The sequence below is a fragment of the Onychomys torridus genome, chromosome 15 (genome assembly GCF_903995425.1).
Source record: "Onychomys torridus chromosome 15, mOncTor1.1, whole genome shotgun sequence".
In the NCBI taxonomy this organism is placed as follows: Eukaryota; Metazoa; Chordata; class Mammalia; order Rodentia; family Cricetidae; genus Onychomys; species Onychomys torridus.
The window spans coordinates 50,588,349-50,598,355 of NC_050457.1; positions in this window are offsets into that span (position 1 = coordinate 50,588,349).

Below are 10,007 nucleotides of genomic sequence, written 5' to 3' on the forward strand. Positions count from 1 at the left end.
AAGCTGACAACACTGTCTTCTCCACACTCTTGTCAAGAATAAGCACAAACTCTAAAGCCTTATATAAAATTTGGTTTGACTTCACCCTCCTCAGAAGGCCCCGTTTGTCTGTAGGTGAGCAATGATGGTGAGTGAGTGTGATGGCTATTCTTGGTTGTCAACTTGGCTACATCTGGAATTAACTAGAATCCAAAAATGGAGGGTACATGCCTTTAATCTGGGCCTTGAAGTGAGAAGACACATCCTTAATCTGGGTCACACCTGCTGGAAGCCTATACAAGGACACAGAGGAAGGACACTTTTGCTTTTTGCCTGCTTGCCCTCACCTTGTTAGCAAGTCCATTTTTTTCACTGGCATTAAAGCCTACTTCTTTGGGATTCCAGGATAGACTGAAGACCAGCTGAGACATCCTGCCTCATGGACTGAGCAACTATTAGATTCTTGGACTTTTCGTTCACAGCCACTGTTGGATTAGCTGGACCACAGACTATAAGTCATTATAATAGTCCCCTTTTCTATGCATATACAAATAAATCCATTCTGTGAGTTCTGTTATTTTAGAGAACCCTGACTAATACAGTGAACAAGTAGGTAGGCATTTGGAAAGAAGAGTAGTTGTTGTACCATCTCCCTTGCTCAGCCAATGCAGCTGCACACCCTGGAATGTTGCTGTCCATCTGGATGCAACATTCTGATTACTCAACAAGTCTGCATTCTTCATGGGCCTGAGACTAATTCATTCCAATCTTTCTTACCCAATTGAATTGTCCTCATCATGATTATGATAGAAGGTTAATCACAAATTGAAGAGCTAGGACACTCCAGGTGAGTTTGAAGGGTGGTTCCTGTAGTACCATCTACTGGGAAAGTAAGCAAAGTGGAGATATCCACCTCACGCCAAGGTCTAGATTAGCGGCCTTTGCAAGAGCCTGGTGTTCAAAAAACTTTAAGAAAGGGTGTTTCTAAAGATTGCCTAGTGGAAAAAGTTGATGGAGTATTTCCTTGAATGGGGGTAACTTTTAAATTTCAAGGAGAATGTAATAAATAGGAGCAGTAACCTTGAGACCCCACATCATACTGAGGAACTGTTGGCAGTAGGTAGCTGCTGGGGGAGGGAGAATCGTTCTTTATTGAGGATGGGGTCACTGGTAGGTTTTGCATGATTCATTGGCTGGCTCTATGTGTTCAGCACTGACTTAGTAGGTTATCAAATAAATAAATAAATAAATAAATAAATAAATAATTAATTACACATGAGGTTGGGAGATCTGTGATAGAGACATGGGGAGAAATGAAGGGGAAGACAGGGGACATGATCATAGATATTATCATATTTCATTGTGTTCATGTATGAAATTTTCAAAAATAAAAAAAATTAACAAGAAATAAATGCCAATTAGAGACTAAAGCCCAGGAGTTGGAAAGCAATCCCTGTTTTCAGTTCTAAAATGACAGTAATAATTTAATAGCTTAAGTAAGAGACTGTGTTCAGACTGTAGACACTTGCCTAGGAAAAAAATAAGCATAAATGACTACTAGGAAATGCTAGTCATATGAAATTCAAATGTCCTCATTAAAGGAAAATGTTTCACTGTAGAATTTGTGAGCCACAGTATTTGCATTTATAACATGAAGTAAAAGATTTTTTTTTTTTTTTTTGCTTCTGTTAGTGGGAGAAATCATGTAAGGATCTTGTTAAAATATAATTTTCAGAATTCTCTTCCAGTTGTTAATTTGTTATGCCAAGGATCAGCCTAGAATTTAAACAAGACGATAGGGTGATTTAGATATGGTGGTTTAAAGGGCCAACATTTGAAAAACATTTCAGAAGAGCCTGGGCTTTGCCCAGCCACTTCCTCCCTTTTTCTTTCAAAAGAAAATCCTATTGCTTTAATCTTTCCAACCAAATGCATAGTCAGAACTCCGTTCATATTCACAGTAAGGACCAAAGCAACAATTTTACTTTCCAGGTTAGATTTTTGGAAGGTTGTTATTAAGAGATCTTTGAGGGCAAATAACTTAGGATGGCCCTCTGACCCATGATACATAGACACAGGGCTGAAAACCAAATGCATTCAGTGGTGCATTGCATTTCAGTATCCTGGAAGCCGAGCACAAGGTAACACGCCTGTAATTCCTGTTACTTAGGAGACTAAGGTGGGGAGATCACACATGCAAAGCTAACCTGAACAACATAGTAAAATCTTGTCAAAACTTCATCTGCCAGTTGCTTGACTGATGAACAAGAGAGTAGAAGCAGCTATGGGCATTTGCCATCTGTACTTAGTATTACTACCGGTATCAGATGTTGGGTTGGGTGGGCACCTCTGGAGGAGTTCCACATTCTTGTGTCCCTGAATAAGGAATTGGACTAAGACATTGGGTAGAAGCAGAAGCCAGAGACAGTTTGCTAGGAAAAGATGCACGTTCACAGGAGGAAGTAAGTTGTTTAGCAGCTCAGATAGCAAATGCTATAGAATAGGCCTTTTACATCATGGAAGGTGAGCTTTCTGATTCATGTGTAACACGGGTTTTCTTGGGTATGCTCTGTTACAGGTTTCCCATCACATATCTCAATAGCACTTAAATCTTCACCTAGAAGAGTGTGTTCCATAATGAGGCACAGGTCACCTTCAGAGTGCCTCTCTCTGTATCAGTGACCTCAACTGGAAAGAGAGGAACAGAGATAAGGGGAAGTGGGACCTACTATCTCATCAGGTGGAAAACCTCTACCAGCTTCCCTTAAAACGTGACATAGAGGGTGAGATTTTCACTGATAACAAAAGACCAAGAGAACCTAGCCAGCAAACAGAAAGGTTGGTCATGATGGAGAAATGCCTGCTTTCACAGGCAGCATTAGCAGGTCTGCCATTTTTGTAACTTCTCTGTCTGACTTCAAACACCTCCTACAGATTGTATCCTTCCCTCTTTTATTGAATATTTATTTATTTATTTATTTATCCAGCCAAAGCAGGATTTGTGGGTTCAAAGTTGAAAAGAATTTCAGGACTATCATATAGGGAAGCAGAACTGGAAATTTTATTAAAGGTATTTTAATATAGGCTTAAGCATGAAGGTTAAGAGAAAGAGAAACTCAGAAGAAAGTAAGGTATGTCTAAGAGTATGAGTCTGGGCTTTCAACAAGCCACAGGACCCCAGTGTGAGTACAGGATTTGTGCTGGTTAGTTTTGGTAAACTTGACACAACCTCTAGTCACCTGGGAAATGGGAACCTCAACTAAAGAAGTGCCTCTATCAGATTGATCTGTAGGCATGTCTGTAGGGCATTAATTAATGACTGATGTGGGAAAGCCCAGCCCACCAAGGGTGGTGCCACTCCTAGGCAGATAATCATGAGTTGTATAAGAAAACACGCTGAGCAAGTCAGTAAGCCGTGTTCCTTAATGGCTCCTGCCTCTACTAGTGCTAGAGTTCAGGCTGTGAATTCCCTCAGTAATGGACTGATTAGGTGAAGAATGGGCTGCTTTTTGCACTTGTCCAAAAAGTTTGTCGGAGGCTCAAGTGAAGAGCTTTAGATTAATTCCCTTGGCAGAGGAAATCACAAAAACAGCCTCATATAGACTCTGTCATGTAGTTATTAGTGGTAACTCTAATGAAGATTTATAATGAAAAGGAACAAGCTGAACAGGGTAAATTACAAAATGTAAAATTTGAGGGGAAAAATAACACCAGGAATTAGGATGGAGCTCCTGTGTTCAAGGAGGTAAAATGATTAAGAAGTGGAATAAAGGGAGTGGTGACCTTAGAACAGATCCCACCCAGTTAAGTTTCCAACTTGTGAAAAGGAATTAAAGAAAAGCTTAGAGCTGGGTGTGGTGGTGCATGTCTTTAATCCCAACACTGGGAAGGCAGAGGCTGATGGATCTTTGAATTTGAGGGCAGCCTGGTCTAGCCATGGAAAACAGAAAGCTGGTGAAGATATAATTAAACATGGAGGCCATGTACCAGCCCCAGCAAACAGCAGAATTTGGCAGCTTTAGCCATGTGGTTCTGGCTTTAGAGTCAAGTCAAGTAGAAAAGAAAGGCATTATGGAACCTTCCTCTGTGACTAAGGAAAGCTGCTAAGGCCAGGCATGTCAGGCATGTCCCTGTATGGAAGCCTAGGGAAACCATTGTGTGAAGCTATGAAGGTGAAGCCTGGATTGTCTGGGAGACCCCAAGATGTTGGAGATGCCAGAGCCATAGGGTATCTGCCAAGGAAAGCTGCTAACAGGGAGTGGAACCAGCCCAAGAGAAAGAAATGTGTTGCAGTCAACAAAGCTAAAAGGAGTTGGAGGTCTGAAGAGTGTTTTGATATCAGACCTGGAGATGTAGACTTTGAAGTCTGCCCAGCTAGTTTTCTATTTTGCTTTGATCCATTATTTCCTCACTATGTTCCCTTCCCTAATGGTCATATATATCCCGTGCCATTATATGTTGGAAGTATATGATCTGCTTTTTTATTTTAATTTTACAGGGAATTACAGTTAAGAGATTGCATGAATCTCAGAAGAGATTTTTGAACTTAAGACTTTAAGTAACTTTGAGACTGTTATAGACTATGGGGACTTCTGAAATTGAACTGAATGCATTTTTGCATTATGATATGGTTACAAGCCTTTGGCAGGTAGGGAGTAGAATGCAGTGATTTGGGAAAAAAAAAACAAAAACAAAAACAAAAACAAGCCCAAAGGGAGTGACACTATTAGGAGGTGTGGCTTTGTTAGAGTAGGTATGGCCTTGTTGGAGGAAGTATGTTACTGTGAAGGCAGACTTTGAAGTCTCATATATGCTCAAGATACTACCCAGTATCTCAGTTCACTTCCTGTTGCCTGCAAGATGTATAACTCTCAGCTACTTCTTGAGCACCATGTCTGGCTGCATGCTGCCACATCCCTCCATGATGATAATGGACTAAATGTCTGAAACTGTAAGTCACCCTATTAAATGTTTTCCTTTGTAAGAGTTGCCCTAGTCATGGTTTCTCTTCACAACCCTAATGAAGACACTGAGGTGGGGAAAGTCAGGATTATGAGTTAACAGTCAGATTTCCTAAATGAACCAGAAACAGTTGTCAGGATAATTGAGTTCCCTCCCTGAATCCTCCCCAGGAAGGGTTACACATCAATGGTTTCCTTTAGTTCCATCTCCTATGCTGGCCTCATAAGTAATGTAAATTCGAAATGAGTGATGTTTTCTGTTTCAGCTCTTGTCTGTCTACAGACTCAAGCTCTTCCCCTTGTCTTATTTACCATGTCATTTGCAAGGAACTATTGCCAATTCTAGACTGAAAGTTAAGATAGAATCTTTAAACAAAACTATTGTGATATTCTTTTTGTCCTACAACAGGAGCAATATATACATTTCTGTCACCCAACAGGTTTGTTTCATGTCACAGTGTTAGAAAAAAATCAAAATAATATAATAGTTTTTGATACCTTTTACTTTTGATTGGGAAAGTAGTTTTTGTTTGGGAAATGATCCATAACTAGCATTTGTGAGCACGGGGAACAAAGGCATTCTAACAAGGATTTATCAGACCATCTCTCTTAGTACCTACTCTATTATTGTGAAAAGACATCATGACAAAGGAAACTCTTAGAAAGAATTTAATTGTGGACTTGCTTACAGTTTCAGAGAGTTGGTTTATTATCATTGTGATGGGGCCATGGTGGGAACAGAGGGCATTCACAATGCTGAGAGCTACATCCTGATTTGCAGGCAGAGAGAGCAACACCAGGCTTAGTGTGGGCTTCTGAAACCTCAAAGCCCACCCCCAGTGACACACTTCCTCCAACAAGGCCACACCTCCTAATCCTTCTCAAATAGTGGCACTCCTGATGATTAATCATTCAAATATATGGGCCTATGGGGACCATTCTTATTCAAACCACCACACCATCTAAGACAGTGCTTACAAAACTAAAAAGACATGAAGACTTCATGAACTTGAATCCCACTGCTGAGAAACTATTTTTTTGTAAGTGAGGAGCGTTACACAGCAATGCAAGTGGAAGATTATTTTTGAAGCATAGTTTGTATAGGAACAAAAAAAAATTGAAAAAACAAAACAAGCATACAAAACAGTGACAACTTGAAGTTCCTAATAGTTTCTGAATTAAACTGTAATAAAGCCATGGAACAGAATCTCATGCAGCTATTTTAAAAAACCCAGACCTATGTACACCAACCAAGAGTTCTGCGCTCCTGCTAGCCTATTAGGACAGCAGTACCTGTAGTGAGCCAGAGTTCAACTTTAATCAATCATCTATAGTTTATAGATGAAACCAGGTTTTCAAAGTTCAGTTGGAAACATAAGCATGCACTCCCAGCTACTCAGGAGGAGGCTGAGGCAGGAAGATCACAAGTTCAAGACCTGCCTGGGATATAGACTAAGTTCAAGGGACGCCTCCACAAATTAATGGGATTCTATCTCAAAGTAAAAAATAAAGAGGACTGGGAAGTAGCTCACTGGTGTATATGTAGTATGCAAGACACCCTAGTTTCACCCCAATCCAGCCCCCAGAAGATGCGAGGAGAGTAGAGAAATTGCTAGGCTTTTTATTCCAGTGGAGAATGGAGACCTCTGGGCTTGTCATCAGACCGTCTCAATGTGTAGGTTCCTATATTTTTGCAGCAACCTACACTGCAAGTGATCTAATGAACAGGATCCTGATAGCACACTGTTAGCATTCCACAGACCTCCACAAATCCACCTCTGCTGGACTGTTTACAAGCTGAATGTCAAAGCATGTCTTCCCTTTCTCTTGACAGGCTTCACTGATAACTGCTGCAGCTCCATATTCTCTTACAGCTTTGCTCCTGTAAACTGAGCACAGGAGTTTATTCTGCAGAAGCATTTGCTTCTCTGCTTACAAACCAGACACCACTCACTCCACTGTCTCTCTGGACCACTGATGCTTCACTCTCCTTCATCCTCTATGCATCAGGGGTGACAGGGACAGCCCCGGTGCCCTGACAGGTCTTTTTGGTGACACTTGTGTACTTTCCACTATTGGGATCCCACTAGAGGCTGCTGAAAACGACCAGGGAAAGCCCTTTTTCCAGTTATAAATATGATTCACCAATGCTGCTGGAGTCCATTGCTATTCTCCAGCAAGGGGACAATGTCGTTCAAGTTAGTTCAAGCTAATATTAGGGTAATTTTAAACTGATTGCTGGAACCTTGTTTGGTGCCTGCATCTCTCTGGATTAAAGAGGGCGAGACTGCCCTCTGCTGTCTGAAGGCAAACTTTACATTTATTTATTTTTATTTTTCATACCCATATATGCCCAGGGTTCAAACATTACCAGAATGAACACTGGATATCAGCAGCCAGAGGACAGACTCCTTAAATGAGCTTAGTGTTGCTGTAGTTACACTTGGAGAAGTTGACAACTTCAAAAAAATCATTCCTTGGGAAGCAAGCTTTACCGAAACCTCGGGTAAATGACTTCCTGTTTCCATAACACACATACAGTCTTATGAATCTGACCTAAATTGCATCTTTTTTACCCAACTGATGATCCTTTTGCTCAGTCTGGTCCTCCCATTAACCCCGCTGCTGCTTCCCTTCCACTGATCCAGGCCCCTCTCCTTTGGATACTTCTATCAGTCTATTCCTTCTATTCTCCACAGCCCTTTGCTCGGGACTCTGCAGCCACCAGGCTCCCACCATAGCCAAAGCTCCCTTCTGCAAGCTATGCCCTGGGATTGCAAGTGTTCTGATTTTTTTCTCTTGCCAGATGAGCAAGGATCATATCCAGTTCATTCACTGCCCAGACTAGATCTATCATTAGAGCCTGTGTTCTCAGTGCACCAAGAGTATTTTTTGTTTGTTGGGGTTTTTTTTGTTTTTGTTTTTGTTTTTGTCTTTGGAAAGCACACTATGGTTTTGTGGAAGCTGAGTCAGCACTGAGAGGCACAAAATACATACAATACAGGAGAAAAGACAGTGGTACTTTCAGTTTGCGAGGTCAGAGGCAACTGAGACGTTGACATATATGGGAAACCACTGGAGCAGGAGCAGTTGAGACTATCAATCCTTTCTTATATATGAAACAAAACAGGCTTGTCGTCACAGTTGAGTACAAGATACAGTATACACATCTCACAAGCAGCAAGAGGCTCAGAGAAACTGTATTTGCCCAAGGTTATTCAACCGCAAGTTGTAGTTAAGAGTATCAACCCCACTTTTTGACTCCACAGATCATACCTGTGAGTCATAAGACCAGGAGTTTTAGAACAGTTAGCTTTAGAAGGAGGAAGACATCATTCATGGAAGGATGGTAGCACTGGTATGAACTACATCTAAAGTAGCATGAGCCAGCAGTCAGTTGACCGAGCACATGGAGTGTGCAGTGGCAGCTGGAAATACTCCAGGTCCTGTGCTTTCCAGATGCCCAAACACAAGCCGAGAGAGACAGACTTGAAGAAGGATGCACTCCTTATTGAGGACCTGGAGCTACACCTGTATGGGCAAATGAGGAGCAGCTGGGAGCAGAAATCACCAACAGACATGGCTCCAGTTCTTCCTACTTCACAGAGTACTTTCTCACACAGGACTGGCCTCCTAACTCCAGGACTGGAGAAGAGGCTAGGTTTTTATCCAGTAGGTTAAGTAGGACTTACATACGAAGTGAGTGAATGCTGGGGGAAAGGCCTGTAAGTGATTGGCCGGCCATGGATATCATGAGAAGAGCCAGGGACAGGAGATGCTCAGAGATGGAATTAAAAGACTAAAACTTCTGTGAGATCCAACAGTACATAAAAGTAGGAGGATGTTCGATCCTGATAACTAAAAATGATCTCAAAAAGGGGATAGAGAAAGTGGACCACCTTTGATGAAACTGAGTATGTAAGCTAGGGACCACTATCAGAAATCTGGCCACAGTAATTTAATCAAATGGCGACTTCTCTCATGCATTCTCTCGATTCCCATCCCGAGTAAGGTAGTTCAGACAAGTTCATCAGGTCCACCATGGATGATAGTAAGAAGCTTGCTTTCAGAATCTCACTGCTGCCCACATGGGCCTCAAACTTGTGGCGTCCTCCTGCCCTATGCAATAACCGGGACTACACATGTGAACATGCCACTGCACACAGCTGACTCCAGCCCCTCTATTTGGTCTACATTAATCTGTACGTGCTTTTCATTTTCACAGCTAATCTAGATAGCAAAGACTGCTTTCTATGCAAAACGTAAGGCAGGGAAACAGCAGGCAAAGGGGAAACTCCTTCCCTTTGCCAAGCCCCACACCAGATAGTAAACATGCAGACATGACACCTCCAGTCTGTCAAGCTCCTTAGTTCCTTGGTGGACAAGTGGCCACAAGCAATAAGAAAATGGATGGAATGAGGCTATGGAGTCACACATGGCATCTAAACTAACAAATACAAGTGTCCTTACTATATATTAGAATACTAGAAATTGGTGGTTGCTTCTGGTTGATTTTAGGCTTATAAATAATGATTTCAAGTAAATGGATTTAAAACCCGAGAATTCATTAGAAAGTCAATGTCATCTGTAGTTCCATTAGTATATGTGTATTCTCTTGACAGAGCTAAAACTGCACCAACAGAGCACATTCAGAGCACATAAAAATAAGAAGTAAAATTTTAAATGGTCTCCACAGGGGCTTTTACTTCTACCTAACTGACCAGATCTATCTCAGCATGCTCCGTGGCACACCAGCTCCTTCAGTAAAATATAAGGTAAGGAAGTTGATTGTGCAAAAGCAGTCTTGACATACCAGACTTGTAACTCCAAGCTGCACACGAAAGTGAAGTGGCAAATGCATTGAAAGGTCCATAGAAACTAGACTTAGCAGAACCATTTGTCCAGCAGGCATGACAACATGCAGTATCCTGGAGGTGTGGCTCGGCGGAAGAGCATGCGCCTCACCCGCTGCAGCCTGACGTCACCCTCAGTTCTGCACATCAACTTTAATAGTTAGGTTGAACAAACACAAAGCAGTAAGTAAATGGATCAGAAAATGATGACATC